Raw genomic sequence first — 27,356 nt, 5'->3', positions numbered from 1 at the left:
AGTTTGGGACACTCGAAAAATGGCTCCTTGGCCTCAAATTGCTAAATATTTCAATGTACATTTGTGTGGAACTGTAGTTGACAACGACTACAAAAAACGATCCCGTTGTCACCAAAACTAGTAAAAGCATTTTACGATACACGTATTGTATATGTATGCATTAAAACACTATGTATACTGTTGCCTTGATTGAACTCTAAACTACAAACCCATATGCACTGCACTTTTGCAAGCAACGATGTGACGCGGGACATTAAGGGAAAGCAACTTCAGAACGAGTGTGTAGCAGACATGAAGCAAATCTATACGATTTTCCTTCCTTTAATCATTTATATTTTTAGACTGAGTGCCGCGAGATATTTTGTGCCTAACTCTTCCAAGCATTTTCTTGGACTTTACGCAAAAGTCAAGCATTATTCAAACCTTGAAAATGCAACAGTAAATTCCAAGCCCTTTCAAGGATTTCAAGAATCCGTACAAACCCTGTTTTTAGCAGCTCTTAACTCATTGGCTGCCATCGACATTGACGGTGAATGAACATTCACTGCCAGCCCCGCCTCCGAGTTCAAATGGATTGGACGTCTACTAGTGACAAAAAAAAAAAAAAAATCACATTCATTAAATTCAGAGCAAACGAATGAAAAGATCCACAGAAGTGGATGTCTATTATTATCGTCAATGGCATTGGCAGAGTTAATATGCTGAAATGCCTCACCCAAAAAATAATTCTCATTGTCAATATTTGAAACAGCAAACCCGATGTTATCTAATCGATTATCAAATTAATCAACATATATTTTCATAGTCAATTTATCGCTTGTCCAAATCCTCCTTTGACTCGATTAATAGCAAATATTGACATTTTTTTCATATTTATTAAAATTTTCAATTAAAAAAAAAAGTATATAGGAGGAAGAGAAACTCCATCCATCCATTTTTCATGCCGCTTTTTCCTCACGAGGGTCGCAGAGGTGCTGGAGCCTATCCCACCTAACTATGGGCAGTAGTAATAATGATAAGTAATAATAAGTAATAATGTATTTTATTCAATATTCAAAACAAAAATATTCCCGTCTAAATATTTTTGTTTTAATTTAAATGTTTTTAATGACACATTTACTTATTATTTTAATGATTTTATTTTGCTTTTTTAGAAAGTGGAAAAACTAATTATTCCCTGACATCTGTAGTCCTTGATGAAAGCAGATGGTCATCTTTACAATTAATTTTGCATCACTTTTAGAGCCAACTTCAACTGAGTGAAAACACCTTGGACTATTTACCTCAATTGGCGCCATGGAACAACTACAGCCAGTTAATCATTTTGAGGGGACATAATTTATTTTTCTATCATCTTTATGAGTGTTTCAGTACAGACTCATTAAAACTACCAGCTAAAAACAATCTTTAAAAAAATCAAGTTAAAAAAAAAAAAAAAGATAATCAGTGAAAAAGTGAGGATTCTTTCCAAATTTTACCTCTTTCGGCTGCCTCCAGAGCGTTACCACAGCTATAAACAGCTTCCTGATCGGTGTATTGGTCGCGTGGATTAACGTATCACTTGGCAGCCTGCTCTCCAAACTACTAAATACCGCTAAGCCTCCGTACGCGTCGCCAGGGACAGAAAAGCTCGTCAAATCAAAGCCGTTAGATTAGCACAATCACCTTGTCTTTTTTCAACCTAAAGCACCGAGCAGGCGTCCATTGCACTTGAAACGAGAGGCGGCTTCTGACTCATTGCGGTAGTGTTTTGTTTTTCCCATGAGAAGGCCCGCATTGGATGTGGCGTATCAGCAGCAAAGCCGCTTTGGAGTTTGATCTTTTATGACAGTGCGCCCAGATCACTTTTGATATAAAAGTGTGTCACTCGTATGGCTGCCACACAACTATTCCCTGGGCAACTTTTTTTTTTTTTTTTATGTCGGTTGATTTAGATCTGACAGCTTGTTCTTAACTAATTTTGGGCGCGGAATCCAAAACTGATCTCGGTTTTCCCAATTAGTATTATTAGATATATTATTATTATACTCACCGGCCACTTTATTAGGTACACCTGTCCAACTGCTCGTTAACACTTAATTTCTAATCAGCCAATCACATGGCGGCAACTCAGTGCATTTAGGCATGTAGACATGGTTTAAGACAATCTCCTGCAGTTCAAACCAAGCATCAGTATGGGGAAGAAAGGTGATTTGAGTGACTTTGAACGTGGCATGGTTGTTGGTGCCAGAAGGGCTGGTCTGAGTATTTCAGAAACTGCTGATCTACTGGGATTTTCACGCACAACCATCTCTAGGGTTTACAGAGAAAGGTCCGAAAAAGAAAAAATATCCAGTGAGCGGCAGTTCTGTGGGCGGAAATGCCTTGTTGATGCCAGAGGTCAGAGGAGAATGGCCAGCCTGGTTCGAGCTGATAGAAAGGCAACAGTGACTTAAATTACCACCCATTAGGTAGGCAGAAGAGCATCTCTGAACTCACAGTACGTCGAACTTTGAGGCAGATGGGCTACAGCAGCAGAAGACCACGCCGGGTGCCATTCCTTTCAGCTAAGAACAGGAAACTGAGGCTACAATTTGCACCAACTCATCGAAATTGGACAATAGAAGATTGGAAAAGCGTTGCCTGGTCTGATGAGTCTCGATTTCTGCTGCAACATTCGGATGGTAGGGTCAGAATTTGGCGTCAACAACATGAAAGCATGGATCCATCCTGCCTTGTATCAACGGTTCAGGCTGGTGGTGGTGGTGTAATGGTGTAGGGAATATTTTCTTGGCACTCTTTGGGCCCCTTGGTACCAACTGAGCATCGTTGGAATGCCACAGCCTACCTGAGTATTGTTGCTGACCATGTCCATCCCTTTCTGATCACAATGTACCCAACTTCTGATGGCTAATTTCAGCAGGATAATGCGCCATGTCATAAAGCTGGAATCATCTCAGACTGGTTTCTTGAACATAACAATGAGTTCACTGTACTCAAATGGCCTCCACAGTCACCAGATCTCAATCCAATAGAGCATCTTTGGGATGTGGTGGAATGGGAGATTCGAATCATGGATGTGCAGCCGACAAATCTGCACCAACTGTGTGATGCCATCAAGTCAATATGGACCTAACTCTCTGAGGAATGCTTCCAGCACTCTGTTGAATCTATGCCACGAAGAATTGAGGCAGTTCTGAAGGCAAAAGGGGGTCCAACCCGTTACTAGCATGGTGTACCTAATAAAGTGTCCGGTGAGTTTATAATATATGCGATAATTATTGGCCCGATAATAGGAATTATGACATCGTCCCAATAAATACAATCACATTATTAATAGGCCCGATAACATACATGTCAGTGGATTGGGATGTGTGCATTCGTTTCCACTCGTTTTGCCACTTCAATGTATCAGTGACTTTGTGTGGTGTTGGAAGAGAGCTGTGCAACAAATCAAGCGCTCCCTTCTGTGACGTAACGCTCAAACGACGGCAGTCTGCAGCATGGCGTCGGTAGTGTGGGATTTTTTCAAGTTGTCAGTGGAAAACGCTTCACTCGCAATTTGTAACAAATGCAAAGCCAAAGTTCAACGAGGAGGGAAAAAAGTGTTGAGGATGCGCGAGCTGCGAATGAATCTCCCCATCCAATTCCATTGCCAGCTCAGAAAGCCGGGGTTGCACCATTTAACGAGGCCTTTGAAAAGTTTCACAAAGTTGACCGAGGGCTATAGCGATCACAAACATGATCACAGAAATGACAGCGCTAGACAACCAACCCTTTTCCCGCATCGAAGACATAGGATTCAGGCGGCTACTTCGTCATTTTGAGCCCAGGTTCATCATTTCAAGCCGAATCTTTACCGGCAGAGGATGATGATTGCCACACGCTTCCATACAGTGGTACCTCGACATACGACCGCTTTGACACACGATCCTTTCGACATCCGACATATTTGACTCGCCATTTGTTTCTACATCCGACGACATGCTCGAAACACGACGATTTTTGACTTCGCTGCAGTTTCTTTGTTTTGCCGGAAGTGGGACATACGGCTGATTTTCTTGTGAGAGAAATCAACACTGAATCCAAAAAAGGTTAGTGCATGTGGAGGAAAAAAAAGAAAAGGTGACGCTTACCACTGAAATGAAGATGTGAATGATACTGTAGCAAAATATAAGCATGGTGTGTCCATCCATGAACTGGATCTACAATAGGGCCGTAGAATGCCGATCTTGACCGGCGGTCCCCCTCCGTTCGCCAGTTTATAAGTTAAGGCAGGGGTCCCCAAGCTACGGCTACTTTTTATAGGCTACTGTTCCTATTGTTGAAAGCACTAAAGTGTGTAATAAACAACTACCACATTTATATTTTGCATTTTGTTTTCTTACTGTACCGAAAATGAACCGAGCCGTGACATCAAAACCGAGGTGCGTACCGAACCGAGATTTTTGTGTACGGTTACACCCCTAATAGGAACCTATGGATGCCTCTTGTCAAAAAAACGCAAAAGACGTATAAATACGTTTTTTGGACAGTGAAGCAAATAAAACTAGAACGTATTTATACGTTTTTGGAAGCAAATGAGTTAAGGATTTAGTGGAGGTTTTTGGGCAGTGGAACGAATTAATGGAATTACAATGTATTCTTATGGGAAAATCCTGCTCGAGGTACGACCATTTCGACCTACAAACAAGGTCCTGGAACGAATTAACTTCGTATGTAGAGGTACCACTGTACTTCGATCGGCATCCATACACAGCACTTAAGTTTCACCACGGCCATACGGACGTGTAATGCTAGTCCTGTCAGCAAGTGGCCGAACAAGGATTTCGTACAGTGCAGAGAAGAAGCCTCATGCTTTATTGAAAATGGGTTCACTCACTGGCGTTTACATGGATTATTATAAGGCAAGCCATTAATCCTTTTTGTCCTATCATATTTTTGATATTACTGCCTTACTATAGGTTTTCATTTTACAGTGTTAGTTATCAGTTAATAAGTTATTGAGAGGCCTTTTGGTTATTGATAGGCTTGCTGTCCTATAATTAACAGGTTAAGAAAGTTGTTTCATGGACCAAGAGCACAAGTCTCTTCCCCTGTAGTACCAAATGTTTTTATCTGATGACAACCACAATACCTGTTGGGTTTATGCTTTAGTTCAGTACTAATTGTTCAGGGAACACACCTCTTCAATGACATTGACTAATTGATTGTGATTGACTCAAATTATATTTATTTGAAAAAATAAATATCGGCACTTTATTTGAAGTCGAGACTGTTGTTGTCTTTGTTTTGTTCATTATAATAATGTTCATGTCGTCTTGAAAAATCTAGGCAAATCTATGTTGAGTCCACCACTACTTTCTTTAACCTCCAAGTGTTCAAAAACTCAGGTGAATATTAGGGCTGTCAAACGATTAAAATTTTCAATCGAGTTAATTACAGCTTAAAAATTAATTAATCGTAATTAATCGCAATTCAAACCATCTATAAAATATGCCATATTTTTCTGTAAATTATATTTATATTCTGTAAAATAAATTGTTGGAATGGAAAGATAAGACACAAGATGGATATATACATTCAACATAGGGTACATAAGGACTGTAGTGGGCATTTCACTCTACTGTCATATAAATCTGTCTATGCTGTCCTCATTCCGAAGCGTCTACTTTTTCCAAAGCTAGACAGGTAGTGAACGACGCCTTAATAATTAGACTTCTTCCTTTTTCATCTGATTTATTAATAAAATGGCCTCAAACCATTGTCCTCTTTAGACCGTCGTAAAACTACAAAATAAAAGTACACAAGCATTGCATTAGCAACAACGTTAGCTTAGCACGCTATACAGGTTCACTAAACATAAACAAAAAGCGTCTCATACAAAAAATATAACATTTCGCTTACTAACATAATATGTACATTCTTTACAACAACCATACTTACGGACAAATCTTGTCCAAGGATCATATAAGCACAACATTATCAGCCCGAGAAGTCGTGCAGCCATAATAAAAGAAGGAAAAGAAGAAAATAATAAACCATGTCGCAAAGCGACCACAAGAGTTCGCTGTTGGACAGCACAAAAAGCCTTGCTGTAAAACTTACCAAAAGGCAGAATACTTTCTGAGCGGGACATGTGCGTTAATCGCGTCAAATATTTTAACGTGATTAATTTTAAAAAAATTAATTACCGCACGTTAACGTGATAATTTTGACAGCCCTAGTGAATATACATTTAAAAATTATATATTTATTATTGGTTATCGATATCGGCTTTGAGGAGCAGCAAGTCATCGATATCGATTTCAAAAAATGGATATCATGCACCCCTAATTAGTAGATAGTAAGTATTTTTGTCCAGAGTTTACTATGTGACTACTACATGAACACAAGCAACCATTTACTTTGTTCAAACCATAATGGTGTTAAATATACATTGTAGTAATGTCTGCTTCTTTCAGATTTCCATGTTTGGCAATATTTGAACATTTTAATAAAGCAAACACACGTTAAGTACAGTCAGGCTTTTGTAAGAAAATGGGGATCCTATAGTTCACAAACTTGACGTGATTGAAGAAAAATGTATCCATTTTATTTTTAGATTGAGTAGCTTTTCCAATTTCGAAGTTTGCTCGGCTTGCAATGACAATAAAAGAATTGAATTGAATTAGTTCAAAACAGCTCTCTGACTTAAAATACACAAAAATTCTGTTCCATGGTACAATTTTGAAAGTTGATTAAATGACCAAAATCATTTTTACGATGTTTTATTTATTTATTTATTTTTAACCCGATCCTTTTCACCTGACTCTACTGCTCTGAAAATGGCACGATTTCCAGATTTCCGTTCACGTGATCAGATCGTGGGCATCCCTAACGCTGGCCTAATAATTTTAGCTGTGCATTGGAACTAAAAACTATGAACCGAGAAAACCTGCAATATTAATACTACAGTATGTAACAACATAAAAGGCAGAAGTTGGCAAATATCTCATTTTGATTATGAATACAGAAAAAGGAGAGTATTTATTTTCCCCTTTGTTCCTCTATTTTCCCCTATTTTTCCCCTTTCCTGTTTTTTTACATTTTAAAATTAGAGAAATTTGACTTTTTCCTTTTTAACCCATTATTTTAAATGCATGAAAAAAAAAATTAAAAGGTGAATATTTGTAGATCTTTTTCTTCTGAATGAAAATCCAGTGGAAACGAGAATAAAAAATATACAAAATTAAATAAGAAGTATTTTTTCTATTTTTTTAAAGTCTTATTTGGGTTTAAAATATTTTTTAACTAAAAATAATGGAAAAAATTACTCGTCTCCCTCTTTATGTAGCATTGTATGATAGTAATTTATGTATTATTTTTTTAATAACAACTGAGATAAAAATAATTCATAACATTAAAAAAAAGAATTGTTTTTCTCTTGTTAAAAATTATAATGAAAAAATAAATTCAAATTACAAAAATAAAATATAAAATATTTACTGTTAAAAGGCTCAAAAAAGGGGCTTGACAATTTTCATTTATTTTTAAACAATTTATTGATAATAAAACTGGTTGTCGATTCATTAAAAATCGATTAGCTGCCGATGAATTGTGGCAGCTCTAATTAACTTCTGTCCGAATAGATTGGATGTCAATCACCGTCACAAAATTGTGTCCAATGTGTTTCGCGTCAAAAATCCTCAAACTCACATGCTGCTAAATCATCCAACACAAATCGAAGCGCATTCAGTTCACTCTATTTATATTTAACAAGAAAAAAAAAAAAAAAAAGATTTGGAATTTTGGACAAATTTTAGGTCCACCGTCTCAAACAATTCATCCACTATCAACTAAGCTGTCGATTCTGGAAATAGACCGATTATCGGCGTCAGTATTTGGAAATTTATCATATATCGGTGTCGGGCTTTTTTTAAATTTGACCGGCCAATATGAAAAGAAATCTATTTAAACTGGGTTATCTTGGCTCAGATGGAGCCGCGCCTCTCTCCTGCCTGCTTTCCCTTGCACTAGTATTCACCCAGTCCTCTGATTGGTTAAATGGTAATGGTAAATGGAATTACACTGGTATTGCGCCTTTCCACCTTTTTAACGCCCTAAAAGCACTTCACACTATAGCCTCATCATCAAAGTAGGGTTTAGTATCTTGCTCAAGGATACTTAGACAAGATCATCAGGGCTTTCTTTTCTGTGGAAAATTTTCAGGGAGCCATTTATTCAACTTTAGAGATGCTTCTGAGTCTAGGAAATTCAGGCACTTCTGGAGCTATTATTTTCAATGTGTATGATTCAATAAACATGCTTTAGGCATTTCAATGAAGTTCAGTGTTTGCATTATTATATTTTTTACGCCAATTTTTGCACGTTTACTCCAAATGAATATCGGCTCCAAAAATCGGTTACAAGCCCCTCTAACTACTAATTATAGGTATCAGTCCTGAAAAACCTATACCGGTCTATCTCTAGTCGATTCGTTTTATGGATTAGCCATCGATTACTCGATTCATTGTGGTAGCCTTGTCAATAGCATTTTGGCGAAGGGGGGAAACATGCAAAAAGCGCTACAACTAAACAAGTGACTTTGGAGGTTTGTGATTGGTCATAAGAATGTTAAGAGGAAGACGCTTTGGTAAACATTGCAGTATTATGTTTAGCACCAAACAACCTTCTCTCCTTAATTTTAAATTTTGGGAAAAAATTCCAACTTTTTCCTCCAAAAAAATATTGTCATTACATTGAAAAAATAAAATACCTCTTCTCATTAACACACTTCTGAAAATAGACAACTTCTTAATTCATGTCATTAGTGATAGTCATGGCCGGTCCATTGTGCTGATGTTTCTTGGTTTGGCCCAAGAGTCAAAGACCACTGAGCTTTATCTGGTCGCTGTGGAGACGCGATGCTGATGCCTATTTGATCAACATTATTGGCTTTTGCAGCTGTCTAAATACAGAAACTGACCAGCTGAAGCAGAAAACATTGTCTGCTTGTGTCATTCGTCCAACTCACGGCGATAAGACTGAAAACGTTAAGCACAAAAGGAATTCATACATAATTGAATAATGAATATATATGTAAAATATAATGAAAACTCGAGTATAATGCAGACTGCCAATTTGAGAAAAATTAAAGATTTTAAGCGCGCCTTATAGTTTTTTTGTTTTTTTTTTTTTTAAGTGCATGCCTGATTTTGTTTTTTCTTTTTTTAAAGATTTTTTTATTCATATGTATGCATTCATGTTTGAGGTGGAAAAAATATATACATTAAAAAAAAACTAAAACAAGATTTTCTCTTGGAATAGGTAGTTAGGAACATTTGAGTGCCTCCCAATACGATACGATTTGCCATGCAAGGTTCACAATAACAATCACACAATATAGCGTGACAAGAATTATCCATACAAGTCAGGAAATCAATCTATGATATTCTACTATACAACAATTAAAGAGAAAAACAAGCCATTTCTAAATTGGAGGACTGGCTCTGTCGGAACGCTCATGTTTCAAGCCCTACCCAGTCTAAAGGAACTGGATGTCTAGCACATTCAATAGCCGCTTTCGCACTCTAGGAACTATCCGCAGTTCCTAGAACCTTTTGGGGGACGATGGCATCATTTGTGCGTGTTCGCACATGTAGAAATTCGGGACCAGGAACTCTAGTTCCGAGAACCATTATAGTTCCCACAAGGGATATCCCAAACCGATCACATGATCGAAAATCAGGCCGATTGCACCATTTTTCAGAGGATCGGAATCAGATGAAAAGGGTCGGGTTTTTAGGTTAAATGATACATTTATGTTTTTCTGCTTCACGCTCACACAGCCTTTTACTCTCCCTTTTGCTGCTTTTCTTGTTCTTGCTGGAGTTTGCAACTTATAGTTAACGATGATTGACAGGTTTGTAGCTTTGATATGGCGAGTGAAGGCTCTGTAGCTCTACGATCACAGGCACAAATGTGTCAATCATCCTGAGGTCAATCTTCGTCGTCTTGAGGCTGTTCTCGGCATTATGAGCGTCAAAGCATGAGTGAATTTGAGTGGACTCACGCATATGAATTATATGAATGTTATGGAGAGAGATTAAAGGTGTGGTGTTAAAGGTGATGCAATGCAAAACGTGGGTGTGCCTACATTTTGTGCTGGTGCACTTTAAGAAAAAAAGTTAGGCGCACCAGTGCAGCTAACACAAAAAGTGGAGTCTTGGCAATATATATCACAAAGATAATTTTTTACATATCATTCAGGGTTAATTTCTATATATTGTTTTTACCTTTTAATGCCTAAAAAGTAACAAAATAATCCAGAAATACACCAGCATTGCCAAAGGTACAAAAATATATGTTTTATACTCAGCAACACTGCCGGAAAAGCAGAAGAGGAAGTACTGTAAAAAGTACAGTACTGTATTATGTTTTTATCTTTTTTTCAAATAAAAAGAAAATAAAAATACAATATTTTTTTGGTATCGGATCGGAACTCTGTATCAGCAGATTCTGAAACTCAGGTGACTCGGACATAGGTGCAAAAATATGCGATTGGGACATCCCTATTTCTTACTCTGCGATGAGACTTTCAGTGGGGATTCAGCGATTCACTAAAATCAGCTACGCCCATTCTCGCATGTCTCAAGGAGCCGCCATATTTCAAAAAACTACCCTGTACTAAATCTGTTTGCTCTTCCAGTCTCGTCGTTAGACGCTGGATTTGTTCGCCGATGGAAATTATTCCCTTCAAACAAGCAAGAATTACTGCCGTGTCTTTGACTCCATTTCGTTCCCATTTAGCTTACTTTTCGTGGTTTTATTTTGCTAGAGGTGGGTGTGGCGAGTAAATAATGCGTCAATGGCGCAGACTACAATGCCATAGCAGTTCGTATCAGACGCAGTACCCTATTAGAACTGGTGAGGCCTATAGTTATTATAGGAACTAAGTACTCGGGTTCCCACAGTCCGAAAGCGGAGGGCGAGTGTAAAACCTCTGGAGCAAAACCTTTCTAAAACAGTGATATCTTTTTAAAACCCTATAAACGACTCTCAGCGGGAGCATATTGATAACCTTCTAGGATTCAATGTATCGTGAAATATTACTATATCGATATATTGTCACAATCCTTATTAATTCTTTGGATACCATTGACGAGGATACACATCCAACCCATTTGAACTAGGAATGTTCACTTGTTGCCAACCCTCGCAGTTCAAATGGCCTGGATATCAACTAGTAACAAATATTTAAATTTGCAGAAGACCAAAAAAGCCACCTGATGGAACATCTATCATCCTCAGTGGCAGTAAAAGAGTTTATAAATAGCAAAAATACCATTCCAGTGCTTCCATCTTATCTTTTATCGCTAAACTAAGTATCCCCGTCCCCCACAGAGAGATTATGTTTTTAAACCTTTATCATCTGCTTCTGTGGGATTTATCTGCTATTATTTTATTTCTGTGCTGATTCACATCAAATCACACTGAAAAGCGCTTTCAATTTAAAACTTTGGCTACATTAATAATAAAATTAGGGAGCAAGTAATTCAAAGCTGTCTTAAATACGAATTAGGAAGAAAAAAAAATCATTGAGAGAAATACTGTTACATTAATTAATGTCCCTTTACTATTTCATATGGTAAACACTGTTTTTAAAAAGCGGATGTTAGCAAATGTCGTATTTTGAGTCAACAACAAAATAATTCTTCAGAATAAACCATAATGGGAGGATGAGCGACAGTGGAGAATATTGCTCAAGCTGAAATTCAAGGATCTGGGTTAGTTGCATTTGAAAAGGGTCCTTAATTTTTTTTTTAATTTGATGACGGATCAGATATCAAATAAATCAAAAGCAAATACTAGAGTGGCACACAGGACAAGGTTCCATCAAATAAATCAAAGCAAATACTAGAGTGGCACACAGGACAAGGTTCCAGTTCTTGTGGCAGTTACTGTGACAACCTGCGAACTTTACCGGCTAAAAGACCCTCCAAATAGTCAAAGCCAACAGTAGAAGGTAAACTCTGGAGTCGTCAATGTAGAAAATGATAAAAAGTTGAAGAATTCCACTTATTTTATTCGGACTAGGTGATTAAATGGCTATAAAATACTCGTCAGTCGGTCGGTCGGGGCCAGTTTAGGGAGTTGCTTAACTCAAGCAGCCGGTAATGCGTCAAACCCCCGCAGACGGGCTTTTATGTCTTTTATCTTTTTTTTTTCGAACCACAAACATGTCATTTTGGTCCCCAATGGTGTTCTCAGTCCTGTTTTGAGGGTCAAACGACAAAAAGACAGCTTTTCTAAGCGCGGCGAGCCAACATTATCGACGGCTAGCTGCTAGCCTCGTTAGCCTAGCTGGAGCCCAGCGGCATCTCGTTGGCCACTTTGGCCGCAACTGAGCTACCCCGACGCGGCCAACGACGCGTTGGCTGACCGCCACCCCGACACGTCCGGGGCGCTTCTTTGTCCACTTGTCTCAGTTGTTTCCTGGACCGGGACCGCGCGGATTGCCGGGACCCTTCGTTTGACCCGCGGAGAGGCACGGCTAGCCGAGCTAACGAAGCCTTTAATCCGAGCCCGGAGACATTCCCGTACCCACCTAGTAAGAACAACATGGTCGCTCCCACGTCCTCGTCGAAAGCGTCCCCGCGTTGAAAATGACAAAAAAAACTCGAACAACTGGGCGTTAACGTCCACGGGTTAGTCTATCCACGTTCCGCGGCGTGTCACGGGGTCATTGACGGGTCTGGAGGATGGAGACCCGTGCGGTGCTCCCGCTCCTGCGGCTGCGGGGCTGAGCGGACTGGAGAACGGCGACTATCCGAGGTGGAATGAAAGACGACCGGAGTAGGAGGAATGTGCACCACGGGAATGGGGCACCCTCCCCTCTAATGGCGTCTCTCGCTCTCTTTCTCTCTCTCTCGCTCTCTTTCTCTCTCTCACTCTCGAAGTCAATGTCGCTCGACCATCTCTCACGCACCTACCTCACTTCAATGACATCTTTAATTCTTTAACTCGTTGGCTGCCACCGACGGTAATAGATGAGCTAGAGTTCCTTTAAAAGTCAGCTGTTTTTAAAATGACCGAACAGTAACTTTGTCAAATTACTACTGAAAACACTGAAACTAAGGAAAACAACCATCAACAACCTCCTCTCTGTTCTAACAGCTTTAAAGTGCCTGTGACAAAAAAAAAAAAATCCTAAATAGCATTGTTAATGGAAGGGAAATCATTTGTGAGACGATTCGACTATATACAACAATTTGGCAAAGCGCAGATAACGAGAAATGATCAGCCCCGCTTGTCATTATCGCTCTCTGGCGCCTCCGTCTGGGTGATGACGTCGGCTGAGAAGTGATTTCGGAATTCAGCCCAATGGAGGAGGAAGCGTTTTTCAGCCATTCTGGTTCAAGTGTGGATCTTTCAGTGACGTGCGGTCAGGGGAGGCAGGTGAGGCAGAGCCTCACCTGTCATCATGACAAAAAAATAATAATAGCATCAAATTTATATTAATATTTGTCCATTGCTCTTAATGTATGACTCATTTCAAACAATTTTTATAGTCAAAATCGCTGAATTTGCCCATTTCCTGTTCAAATAATGAAATGAAACGAGAGGTGCGGCAGCAACGAATAAAGCCTCACCTCTGATTGCGCAATCCATAAAAAACTGGGTTGATACATGGAATTGGAGCGTGCTGGTTGCCGTACATCTGCATGTCGCCATTATAATGTTTCCAGATACGTTTATTTGACCTGATTTTCCACAGTCTGGCTAATGTCTTTAACCCTTAAAGTTTAATGTTTGTTAGCGACATATTTAGTTTTGCTGATGGGAAATAAAACCGCAGTGAAAAGGCACAGGTTGCGGCAGATAGTACTCTGCCGCACTGAAAGGGGGCGTACGTGAAACTGGACTTTCCGTCAAAAGTGGATGCGATTAACAACACCGGAGCTAAAAGGTTTGCTTCAAACTACGGGACAGAAGATAACTCGCGCTTTTCAAACGGACTGGTACACCCGAAAAGACTGGCTATGTGGCTGTCCTTCGAAAAATCGCCTTTGCTGCTTTCCCTGCCTTTTCTTCTCAACTTGTGCCAAAGTCTGGACTAACACGAGATATTGTGACATTAAAAACCTACCACGAAGCCTCAGCAAACATGAGAGCTCGACCACTCACATTTAAAGCCTGATTGCTTTAAAAACTTTTGAAAGCTCAAGGATCGATTTGGCTTTGACGAACAGCGGAAGCTCAACGGTAGCATCCACAATGCCCAAGGTAAAGGAAAACCGAAAGAGATTGAAAGACCTCATTAATGCAGCCTGCATCCTAGCTAAACAGGAGTTAACATTTCGTGGTAACGATGAGTGTGTAAGCTCTTCTAAACGTGGCATATACAGGACTGTCTCAGATAATTAGAATATTGTGATAAAGTTCTTTACTTTCTGTAATGCAATTAAAAAAACAAAAATGTCATACATTCTGGATTCATTACACATCAACTGAACTATTTCAAGCCTTTTATTATTTTAATATTGCTGAATTTGGCTTACAGCTTAAGAAAACTCAAAAATCCTATCTCAAAATATTAGAATATCATGAAAAAGTATACAAGTACTGTATGTAGAACGATTACATGGTTTTGCTGAGAAAGATGAAAGGTTAGCTAGACATTTGGACACATCCACTGTGTTTTCTGGCTTGTCAAATAGAACACAGAATGATCTAATTGAAGCAATCCTCTCCATTGAGGCGGAGAGATTTTTTAAAGTAAAGGAAAATAAGGAGGACTTTTACAAAAAGGGCGTAGGTTTGCATAGGGACGGTAGGGACATAACACTACCAACTTTTCAGGATGCTAAAATTGTCCCCACCAGCTTTTAAGCAACCTTACCTTTTTTGCTTGATATAATGTTCAGTTATATAGGGAATTTAGATCTTTCAATAGTTCCATATGTTGTAAAGATAGAATTGACCCTACCATTATTAAGTGAATTATTTTCATTATGTTTATGTTTGCTAATAAAAACCAGACATTTATTCAGGAAGTTTTCAAAATGTTTCTTTAGTATTTTTTGAAAACAAAGGTTTGAATCGAACAGTGTATCATCTGAACCAATGCACGTTAAAGTTATTATCAGTAGATAAGGATTTATTTTGCATTGATCATTTTTGCCTATTAATTAATTAGGTTCATATACATGAGAAATGTGGCCCTTTGCCCCCTTCATCCAATCTGTTTGGTCTTATTAATGTCCCGTCCCCAGCAAAAAGTGTACTTACATGCAGGTTATGCTGTTATATCGTCCCTACGAATGTTGAAACCAAACCTATGCCCTTCCAAAGTAACGGCGGTTTTTGTGGTGAAGGACAGGCGCAAGACCACAAACAGTTTTCATTTCAATCTTATTTAAAAAAAAAAAAAAAAAAAAAAAAAAAAGGAGCTTAGACTAAGAAAAATACAATGGAATATTTAAAAACTAAATTTTGGACTTAAATAAAATATCCTTTGTTTTTCTTTTCACACAATCTGCAATCTGTATTAAATTGATTAAAGTATCAGAATTAAAAGTTTTAAAAACAACTGAATATTTTACTAAAGGTCAGAATTGAATTCTGTGGTTTTGTACACCACTCTTTACTCTCATTTATGTTGCATGAATTATAGAATTGCGACGGCCAACACATTGAGGGTGTAGAGAAAATGCATGTTATTTTCTTACTTTTACGTATCGATAATATGTACCGTGTGCGCGTTTTGTGAAGAATGCTGATGGGATATGAAATAACCAGTAGCCAATTGAATAAGCTACCCTTTTTGGTTTATATATTTGGAAATCTGACACTAAAGGAGTCAGTGCCTCACCAACCATGAACCTTACCACACGTCACTGGGATCTTTCAAGTGATATTGTCGATCCAGAGGAAGCCCGTGGCATCCAGCTAGTGCTGCAACGATTAATCAATTAACTCGAGTTTTCGATTAGAAAAACATATATTCGAATTCAATTTTGTTGCTTCGAGTATTCATTTAACCCTTGAGAGTCGAAGGACGCGCCGGCGCGTCTTCAGCGCACGTCGTCTTTGAAGCGCCCTCACGTTTTAATTACGTCACCCACATGCCGTTGGTTGGTCTCGTTTTAAAGTGCGGAAGTTGCGGTTTACTCTCGTTATTATTTGAATTCAATCGACCAACTAAAACGTGAGATATTGTCATTTAAGTTTTATAGTTTTATTGTCCTCTCAAAAAAACATTAAAACGCTGTATGGATCATTTGTTTATGTCTATATTTCCATCATTTCTTGTCCTTTTTCAAAACGGAAGCTCCATGAAAAAAACACAAATCAAAAGAACCCTTTCGAAGTCACAGTGGAAGCACAAAATGCGTTTTTTTAATAACTATAACTGCCGTGCGAAGTTCCACCGAACGAGAGGGAGGAGTGTTCTGAAGCAGCGAGGTGGCGAGCGATGGCCGTTTGGATCGAGCAGCGACTTTGTGTGACTTTGAGAATGAACGGAAAATTACATTTAGCGCAAGCAATTGTGCTTTTTGATCAACTTGAGGAAGAGGATGGTCCAAATTCGTCATCATCGTCTTCTTCGGAAGAGTCCTCGAGTGAAGATAGTGACGGATTTGAACACGTGGGTGACGCCATCGACGAGCAGAGGTAAGCAAACTTTTTTTTTTTTTTTTCATGCTGAAAAAGTTTCTTTTGATATTGCAAGACAAAGTTAATTTTGATGCAATATACCTGTAAGTGTGTGTTTGTGTATATAATAATAAAATGTGCATATCAGATCAAAGTCGTACGTGCACTGTGTGTATCCAAGGCAGGAATTTATAATTGTGATGTTCTTTCTATATGAAGATTAGGGATGTAGCACATATTCAGCTATGGTATTCTTTCTATTGTCATACATATAGATTTCCATTATTATTTATTGCTGTATATATTTTTATTTTATACTTTATTATTTTCATAAATACTGACTTTTTTTCATGTACATTTATAGTGACAATGAAAGTAAAGTGAAATAAAAATGGAAGGGTGGAAGGGTGGAAAGAGGACCAACACCCCATGGAAGTGTGGTCTGTGTGATGTAGCCCTGTGTCTAATTCCAGGACGAAACTGCTTTTCGGAGTGGCATGTCTGAAAAAAATTTAACTTGTTTATTGTAAATATTTTTGAAAATGCTTTTTTTTCCAATGTTATATATATATTTTTTTCTTCCCACAATGTCTTCTCAATTTGTGTATATAAATGTGTGTTCAAGAAGCTTGATTGTGTGTACATAGTTTTCATCAAGTGATGGGCCGCAATACCTAAACTCATAAAGAGATGGCCTCTAAACACTTTTTGTGTTAGATGGTATATTTTTTCACTGTTCTTCACTGTTTGGTCTGCTGTATATAACCTGTTTTGACTAGAGCATGTATAAAGGCAAAAAACGCCTATGGCTATACCTGTTGTTTATGTTGAATTGTCAAATATAAGACTATTTATTCTAAATTTTTTTGGTTGAATGTTCATCCTAACATGTTGAATAAATATTACAAAGTTTCAAAACGGTTCGTTACGCATGTTTGGTTGTCAATTGGACATCAATATTAAAAATTTTGACAAAACGATTTTGGAATTTTTGGTCTTTTTGGGCCCAAAATGATGATTTATGATTGGTCAGTGAGGGAAACAACAGTTTGGACATAAAGTTCAAGGTGTCACATAAAAAGGGACCAAACCAGGCCATCGTAAACAATTCTTTCTTTGAAATATAAAGGCAACTTCAAAGGCATGCAAAATCAGACAAAATAGGCCCAGACCTTAAAGGGTTAATTAAAGTGGCGTTGAAATGGTTTAGTTTTATTGATTAGGGTGGATGCACTGCCCTCTGGTCTGCCTCTTTTCATATGGCTGAATCCAACTGCTCCCTGTTAAGACCAATGTAAGCTAAGTTTTTGTTTGAGCTAATGTTTTTCAGTGCGTTCATAATTTAGTTTATGGGTATATTGAGCCATTTTTTTAGAGCTTTCCCGACTAGTCGACGTTGTCGACGTCATCGATGATGTAAATGCGTCGACAGGCAAAACATACCGTCGACGGGTAATGAGGGGTTAAAAAAAATTACATGCGGATAAAGTTTAGAATGGCGGGCGCTCGCGACGCAAGCGGTTGTTACTGGCACGCCCAAGGGGGCCGCTGTTATTTCAATGTGACCGGCATTGTCAGATTGAGCAAAGAGGAAGAAAGTGGGCGAGCGAAGTGGGCGAGCGAGAGAGAGGGAGCGAGATCGGTGAGTTGGGAAAGTGCATGGGTAGCGCGGAGTTCAGTTGCTGCATCCCTCACGTTTTTGTTTTGGTCAATAAAAGTGTCCATAAAGAGCCATCCGACGCCTCTCGATGTTTTTATGCATGCCGCCGCCTTCCTGAGGAGGAAATCGTACGGACCGACGACAACGAGCCAAATGAATCGCCGGTTCAATCCTCAGTACGGCGAGGAGTTGAAAACACCGCCAATTACCAAAAAGGGCAGAATTGGTGACACGTGAAAGTGGCATAAAGCCAAAAAAGCGGACCAGAATAGCCAGAGCCTGGAATTATTTCAAGGAAAAATACGAGGGTGCCACTGTGTGTACTCTTTGCTAAGCTGAGCTCGCACACCACGGTAGCACGTCGGGTATGAACGAACACTTGAAGCGCCGTCACCCAAGTATAATTTTCGAAGACAACAAGAAACAATAAACTAGCGGATTGTAAATCCATACAACTTTCTAACAATGTTTTTTGAAATGGACGTTACCTTTATGTGCGTCGTATCAACGTGCATTTTTATTTAATACAATAATTAATATACCGGTATATATAAATATGTATCTTTTTTTAAATTATTATTACATTTATTAGGATCATGGAAGCTCCCACTTGGGGAAAATATATACATATATATCCTTTATATACGTAATATAATAAATATATATATGGAAACAGCACTGGCCTTCTTACTGTAATCCATGACTGCATTAATGTTAGTTATCATAAGTATCATTGTGTATATACATATAGTAGTATGCTATAAAATTAATACTATATAATTAATTTTTGTTACTGTGAGTATGTGTGCCTCTCATTCAAAGTAATTGTGGTAATATTTCAGTGTGCCCTCTACTTTATCTATTTTCAGGTTAAAACAAAAGTTGAAGTTTTTCCCCTCCCCCAAAAATGCGGAATGCACACCAGAAAAAGCATCAGAACTCACACACAAAGTATTCTGAAAATGGTTTTCCTGGACATTGCAATTCATTTTAACATTTAGAACAATATAGACGATGACATACCACAAAAAGAGTAAGAATTGTTTTGACTCCTGTTAAAGAGGTGAAGTCTCAGTGTTTCCGTTTACATTTTTTTTGCACTAGTTAATGCCAGTGCATTTGACCTCATTGCTTGTGATTTATTATTGATATTTGTTATTTATTTATACGTTAATAAAGAATTTAGGTGTTCCAAAATGTTTTTGTTAATTAATAAGCTTCAACAAAAATGTCATTAATAAAGTAGTAAGAAAAAAAAAAAAAATTGATTAGTCGACTAATCGTAAAAATAGTCGGCTGACTAATCGGGAGGAAATTAGTCGTTTGGGACAGCCCTACATTTTTTCTGGGAATATGTGTCTGAACCTTTTTGTTAAGAGCATTGTAAAAAAAACACTTAAGCATTTTATAGCATTTAAGCTAGCGGACTTTTTCTGTGTCAGTTAGCCAATTGTTCTTTTGTTGTACATATATCCTCATTTTTTATTTATTTTTTAATCCCATTTGAGGCTCAGCTCAGTTATTTTAATTTTTCATGTTCCTTATCCGATTACTCGATTATTCGAACTAACTAGTCCATCGATTAATCGACTACTAAAATATTCAATAGCTGCAGCCCTACATCCAGCCATATATGTTTGAGTCGTATTTGGTGGAGGAGGAAAATTCCGAACGACAACAAACACGAGGCTGATGACTACAGCATACTGTAAAATGTCATCATTGTTTTCTATATATATATTCTTTGGCTCTAAGTATTTTTCCCCGGTTGCTAAATAAATTGTATGGTCATGACAAATTACAGTCTTGTGTTAAATGGAATATGAAATATTTAAAATGCATTTATTCAGTACGACAGGGCTAAATCACAGCATAATGGTCAAAACTGCCGACTTCTTCAACCTCCCGAACGGTATTTTATGCCATGGGTGTTAGTGCAACTCTTGTGATTTCCTTCCCGGTGACTCTGAGACGAAGGAACGAGCGTAAACAAAAGAGGAAGCGTAAGAGCTTGGCTACATGCTAATCAGAACCGAGCTGCTCTTCCAAGTCTGTTTTTCTCCCTTCGGAAACGAAAAATCACACAAAACTACCCCGACTCATATCACACACAGCGGCGGGGGGAACAGCCTTCACCGATTGCCCAGTGCCCGGCGGCAAGCAAGTTTCGGCTCGTCGTCCCTCTGCTGCACCCCGGCAGGAGTGCTCGTCTCTGGGGACGCAGCTGGGGAATGAACGCTGAAAATGGTGCATTCTCGGTGGAAAAGTCGGCCAACATCGGAGCGCGTGGCTACCCGCGCCCAAGCCAAGGATAGTGCTCTCTCGGTGGGCACACAAAGAGGGCCGAGAGGGGTGGAGGTCTCTACACAAACGAGAACAGCAGACGACAGCGCATGGCTGCCCAAGCATGGGCGCTCATCGGCCGGCGACCAAGGTGTGCAACAAGCCGCCGGTCATCAGCCAAAGGATTCGGCCACTTCTGCCTTTTCGGTGGACAGTGAGCATTGTCACCCACAAAATGCAAGCCACCTCCTTATTAAAACGTGTTCCATGATCCCAGTATTTGACATAATACTGGGATAGGCTCCAGCACCTCCACGACCCTCGTGAGGAAAAGCGACATGGAAAATGAATGAATGAATGAATAAAACATATACGTAGTTTACTTATTTCTTCGTTCGTCCAATGGTCCCGCAGTTCTCGTACTTGTTTTGCCCATTCTTTGCGGTGAAAAGAATATTTTTGAAACCCAAAAAAGGCTCACGTCGTTCTGCATTCTATAGTAAAGGCTGTATAGTGAAGATGATTATTCCGCTGACGTCAAATTCGCCTTTTTCCTCAATACAGACTCTGGCCGGAAGTCACTCATTTTCATGGCGCGGGATTCAAAAAATTGAATAAATATATCGATCGCTTCCACACACATCCAAGTGGTCCATTTAATTCTGGAGCATAAAATACCGTGTAAAATATTAAATAAGCCTGCTTTTTGCTGTCATTGGCATTTTAACATTATTCATAAACTGAATCTTTGGCTGCCACTGATAATGATGAGGCAATCCATTTCGACTGGGAAGGATGGCAGCAATTATCAATGGCACTGAAACATGATTATCCAATGCCAGTCAACTTTTTTTTAAATCTTTTGTTTTGTTCATGATGAGAGAGCCAAAAGACAGATTTGGCTTCAAACTTCTGTATTTGTCTTTACTCTCATACTTTCTCTCTTTCTGACGTTCTTTAAAATTATTTAAACTTTTTGAAAATAAATCTTTTTGAGTTATTCGAGTTTAAAAAAAATAATAAAATAGAAAATAGTAAATATATATGCAAGCGAATTTCTGAGTTTTTCCTTTTTCTAATTAATTTTTTTAGAGAATTTTTTTTAAAATCTACTTTTAAAAAACAGTATATTTTTATTGTTCGTTTTTTTTTTTATAAAACATGAACAATTATGAAAAAATCATACAAGCTTATCTTTATATTATACTGTATACTATTAACTCAATGTCTGATTTTTTTATTAAAAATAATTATTACATTTTTATTTAAATATCTTTAAATCGTTTTTTCTCATTAAAATAATACAAATAAACCAAATACAAATCATTCCCAGCCCTAATGGATTGGACTTCTATTGCCGTCAATGGCACTGAAAAAAACCCTTGTTCTGCGTTTCATGTCAATTATCCTCAAATTCACATTCTGCTAAATTTTCCAAATGCAAACCAAAGCACTTTCTTTCTGTTCACTTCCTGTCATGTAATCATATTTGAGACCCCTCCCCCCCGGTGGCCCCCCTGCTGGAAATTGTTAAATTATGTAAAATGCGGCTGGATTTCAAAGATCCAAATTTGCTCATCGGGGAATGGACGGATGAGCCGCTTCTGTGTAATAATCAATCTAAAGAAGACTTAATACAGATCATCATCATCGGAACTAGGCAAAAAAAATAATACATGTGCTGTAAATGTGAAAGATTTGGTGAACGCTGTAGGGTTTGTGCGTACCTTCATTCATATTTCATAACTTTTGGTCGGGATCAATATGGAGCTGCGGGTCCCCTGTGGACAATAAATATCCACCACGAACATGTTTTGTTCTAAAGAAAGGAAAAATGTTACAAGATGTCCATTTATTTATGATTATTATGGTGTATTTTTGATCTTTGTACTTTACTTTAAAAGCTCCCATGAAATGTTGACGAAGTCAGGAAATGAAATGAGTGAACTCATGCAATTTTACATATAGAAAAAGAATTTGCCACTCAAATCAGACTGTTTTAATCATATTCCACCCAAAACAATGTTTTCAGGGAACACCCACTTTTTCAGCAATCTGAGTGTGACATCACAACCAGAAATGATGACAATTCCTAGCTTTCTAGTGCTAGTTTGGGTTTGTGGTCACGACTTATTCATTGTTATTTTCCTCTTTTCTTTACTGTTGTACTTTCTAATGCTTTTATCTATACTATATTTACATTTCCCCATAGCTTAGTTTGACCTGAAACAAGAAAAAGTGACATTTGGATAACTAGGACATAATATCAGAAAATGTGATTATAACCTTTAATTTTAGCAAAACCAGACTTTAACCTTTTTAGTGGCAGCTTTTCATTTAGTTTGGACTAGGGCTGCAGTTATCGATTATTTTAGTTGCCGATTAATCACTGAACTAGTCTGAATAATCGAGTAATCGGATAAGAAACATTAAAACTTAATATACCTGAGCTGAGCCTTAAATGGCATAAAAATAAATAAATGAGGATCTAAGTACAACAAAAGAACAATTGGCAAACTTACATAGCAAAAGTCCTATAACTTAAATGCTATAAAATGCTGACATTTTTTTTACAATGCTCTTAACAAATGGTTCAAACACATATTCCCACAAAAAAACTAAATCACGAATGCATTAAAAAACATTAGCTCAAACAAAAGGCTTATGTTGGTCTTAACAGGGAGCAGCTGGATTCAGCCATGTGAAGAGTTATGTCAAATTCAGATCAGAATTCACACAACCTTCAACACTGTTTTATTCACTGAAAAAGATTATTTCTGCTGGGATGCCAATGATAAGGTCTTGTCTGTCCCACTAATAAACAATCTTTTTATATATATATATATATATATATATATATATATGTGTGTGTGTGTATATATATATTTGACCATTTATTGGGATGTAAATCAACAATCAAATGAATCTCAGGTCTGCTCCAGTGTCCTATCATCCTAGACTTCATTTACGACTTGGCGAAACACGATCAAAGGGATACCTGGCGAGCTTCCAAGTTGATATTATCCTGCACCCAAACTAATGCAATTGCTGTTCTTAAAAAAATTTTAGAAAATTAAAAAGTCACCCAAGACAAGAGTTGGTCTGATGAGAAAAACTGGGAATCAATTTTTAGATTTTGTTTTCCAAAATTCATAATTAGGAGAACGTTACTTACTTCTGGAGATTTTTTTTGAGTACCGGTATATAAGACACTTAAGGTGTGATTTAGTGCATCTCAGAGTCATTAGATTACTTTTAGGGAGCTTTAAGCTGATTTAACACTATTTAGGTAATTTACAGATCATTTGTAAGAGGATTTTTTTTTTGTGTTTCTGGAGATTTATGAGTATTTAGGTTTGGGGAGCAATAGTAGATTTTAGTTGATTTAGGTCACTTAAGGAATATTGCTGTGCATCTAGGTGTAATTACCCTACTTTAAGGAAGTCTTTCGCGGCATCCAGGTGCGATTACATACATTATTTTAGATTAATTAGATTACATTTAGCGAGTATTTTAGAATATTTAAGAGAGTTTGGGTCATTTGAGGAGTAGTTCAATGCATCTGAGAGTATTTAAATTACTTTTAAGGAGTATTTTGGTAGGGTTATGAGTTTTTCTAAATCACTCAAACAGTAAGTGTATATACAGTGGGGCAAATAAGTATTTAGTCAACCACCAATTGTGCAAGTTCTCCTACGTGAAAAGATGATAAAGGCCTGTAATTGTCAACATGGGTAAACCTCAACCATGAGAGACAGAATGTGGAAAAAAAACAGAAAATCACATTGTTTGACTTTTAAAGAATTTATTTCCAAATTAGAATGGAAAATAAGTATTTGGTCACCTACAAACAAGCAAGATTTCTGGCTGTCAAAGAGGTCTAACTTCTTCTAACGAGGTCTAACGAGGCTCCACTCGTTACCAGTATTAATGGCACCTGTTTTATCTCATTATCGGTATAAAAGACACCTGTCCACAAACTCAGTCAGTCACACTCCAAACTCCACGATGGCCAAGACCAAAGAGCTGTCAAAGGACACCACAGACAAAATTGTAGACCTGCACCAGGCTGGGAAGACTGAATCTGCAATAGGTAAAACGCTTGGTGTAAAGAAATCAACTGTGGGAGCAATTATTAGAAAATGGAAGACATACAAGACCACTGATAATCTCCCTCGATCTTGGGCTCCATGCAAGATCTCACCCCGTGGCGTCAAAATGATAATAAGAACGGTGAGCAAAAATCCCAGAACCACACGGGGGGGACCTACTGAATGACCTACAGAGAGCTGGGACCACAGTAACAAAGGGTACTATCAGTAACACAATGCGCCGCCAGGGACTCAAATCCTGCACTGCCAGACGTGTCCCCCTGCTGAAGCCAGTACACGTCCAGGCCCGTCTGCGGTTCGCTAGAGAGCATTTGGATGATCCAGAAGAGGACTGGGAGAATGTGTTATGGTCAGATGAAACCAAAATAACTTTTTGGTAGAAACGCAGGTTCTCGTGTTTGGAGGAGAAAGAATACAAAATTGCATCTGAAGAACCCCATACCAACTGTGAAGCATGGGAGTGGAAACATCATGCTTTGGGGCTGTTTTTCTGCAAAGGGACCAGGACGACTAATCTGTGTAAAGGAAAGAATGATTGGGGCCATGATTCTGAGTGAAAATCTCCTTCCATCAGCAAGGGCATTGAAGATGAGACGTGGCTGGGTCTTTCAGCATGACAATGACCCAAACACACAGCCAGGGCAACAAAGGAGTGGCTTCGGAAGAAGCATTTCAAGGTCCTGGAGTGGCCTAGCCAGTCTCCAGATCTCAACTCCATAGAAAATCTGTGGAGGGAGTTGAAAGTCCGTGTTGCCCGACGACAACCCCAAAACATCACTGCTCTAGAGGAGATCTGCATGGAGGAATGGGCCAAAATACCAGCAACAGTGTGTGAAAAGTTTGTGAAGAGTTACAGAAAACGTTTGGCCTCCGTTATTGCCAACAAAGGGTACATAACAAAATATTGAGATGAACTTTTGGTATTGACCAAATATTTCTTTTCCACCATGATTTGCAAATAAATTCTTTAAAAATCAAACAATGTGATTTTCTGGGGGTGGGGGTGGGTTTCCACATTCTCTCATGGTTGAGGTTTACCCATGTTGACAATTACAGGCCTCTCTAATATTTTTAAGTGGGAGAACTTGCACACTAGTATTTTCAAGTGGGAGAACTTGCACAATTAGTGGTTGACAAAATAATTATTTGCCCCACTGTATGTGTAACCCATTACTTTCAGGGACTACTTTAGTCGAGTTAAGAATATTAAGATCACTCAAGGAGTATTTCTATAGGAGTAAGTAATTACTTTTAGGGTATTTAGGTCACTTAAAGAGTAATACATTTACTTTTAAGAAGTATTAGAGTTGACTAAAACATTTCTAGAACACTCAATTTTAGAAGTAGTTTAATCACTTTTAGGGAGTATTTCCGTATATTTATGCGAACGTATTTCGGTTAATGAAGCAATATTTCTAGGACTAATTAGATAACTTTTAGAAAGTGTTCCCATTGATTTCAGAGGATTTTGGTCACTTTGGAAGTATTTCAGTGCATCTAAGAATAATTACAGCACATTCATGGAGTATTTCAGTATATTTAAGATTACATAGGTCACTTAAGGAGCATTTCTTGAAGTAATTAGATTAGTTTTAGTATTTCAGTAACTTATCTAGGTTTGTTTTGTGTGCTTTTGCAGGACAACAAAACATTGGCAGGAAGAGTCCCTATGTTGTCATGGCAACCATGCTCCGCTTTTTAATTGGAGCCCTGGGACAGACCACTTTCATCTTTATCACACATTTACACACACACACCCCTACACACACACGCATAGCGGAGTTGAGAGCCGGGTTCAAACCCAGTTCACTCGTGTTCTTTTATGAGTCCTGTCATGTATTAACAATATCATCATTTTATGTTCAATAAAGTATGATGAGTTCTTGATGTTTAAGGCACCGCCCCTATTTTTACCTTCAAAATATGATCAATGACCCAGTGATCTTTTTGTTTTGCTTTAAATATTGTGAAAATATAACTAAGGAATGGTAAAGAAATGAGGCTGGTGTTATACAGATTTCGCCCCAGTCAAGGAATCTTAAAAGTTTTGCTGGAAAACGAATGAATAAAACAAGCATGTTGGATTATTTATCTCCTTTGGCCCAAAAGTGAAGCAAGATCCTGGGAAAATGATTCCAGAGTAGTCCTGAATTTAACTCAGTGGCTCAATCGTTTGTATAAAAAATATATATATATACACAAATAAAATGATTTATAAATAATACAGCGAATGTTTTCCTAGTTTAATCTGAAATATTTTTAAAGAGATCAAATACATTTTTAAAAATGGGAAAAGTATTTTCTTTATATTTTTTGTAACTCAAAAAATAACTTTTTTTTTTTTCCCCAAATGAAGTACATTTAAAAACCGGATTTTCCTTTTTAAAAGAATAATAACAATTAAAAAGGCAGTGTTCAAAGATCATTCCCTTCAGGTACCTTTCCAATGAAACATGGGCTGATGGCATTCTACATATACAATGAATGGAGTGATTATGTTTATGCCTGTGAGGTAAGCCTTGTAATACTTCTCCTGCATCAGTGAAGTCACTGAGTGCTCTCTGCTGTTGGCTAACGTAATTGCAACCTCCCACTCAACGCGCGTTTCAATTTTTCTCTGAGTGACTGTTCGAAAGGGAGAGAAAAACTGAAAACCTTGTGTTGGCCGGGAATCGAAACCG

General features: G+C 38.0%; 1 protein-coding gene across 1 annotated transcript in view; it reads right to left on the bottom strand.

Annotated features, from left to right (window-relative positions):
• Window positions 1-12,906, bottom strand: part of arhgap5 (Rho GTPase activating protein 5) — a 62,633-nt gene extending 49,727 nt beyond the window's left edge. Inside the window, exon 1 of the mRNA XM_057858711.1 lies at window positions 12,569-12,906. The gene's annotated coding sequence lies outside the window, so the exon portion shown is untranslated. The remainder of the gene's footprint in view (window positions 1-12,568) is intronic.
• Window positions 12,907-27,356: the final 14,450 nt, after the last annotated feature.

This window comes from Corythoichthys intestinalis, chromosome 15, assembly GCF_030265065.1.
Source record: "Corythoichthys intestinalis isolate RoL2023-P3 chromosome 15, ASM3026506v1, whole genome shotgun sequence".
Classification (NCBI taxonomy): domain Eukaryota; kingdom Metazoa; phylum Chordata; class Actinopteri; order Syngnathiformes; family Syngnathidae; genus Corythoichthys; species Corythoichthys intestinalis.
Note: the sequence above shows the minus strand (reverse complement) of the source record. Positions and strands in the feature narration are given on the sequence as shown.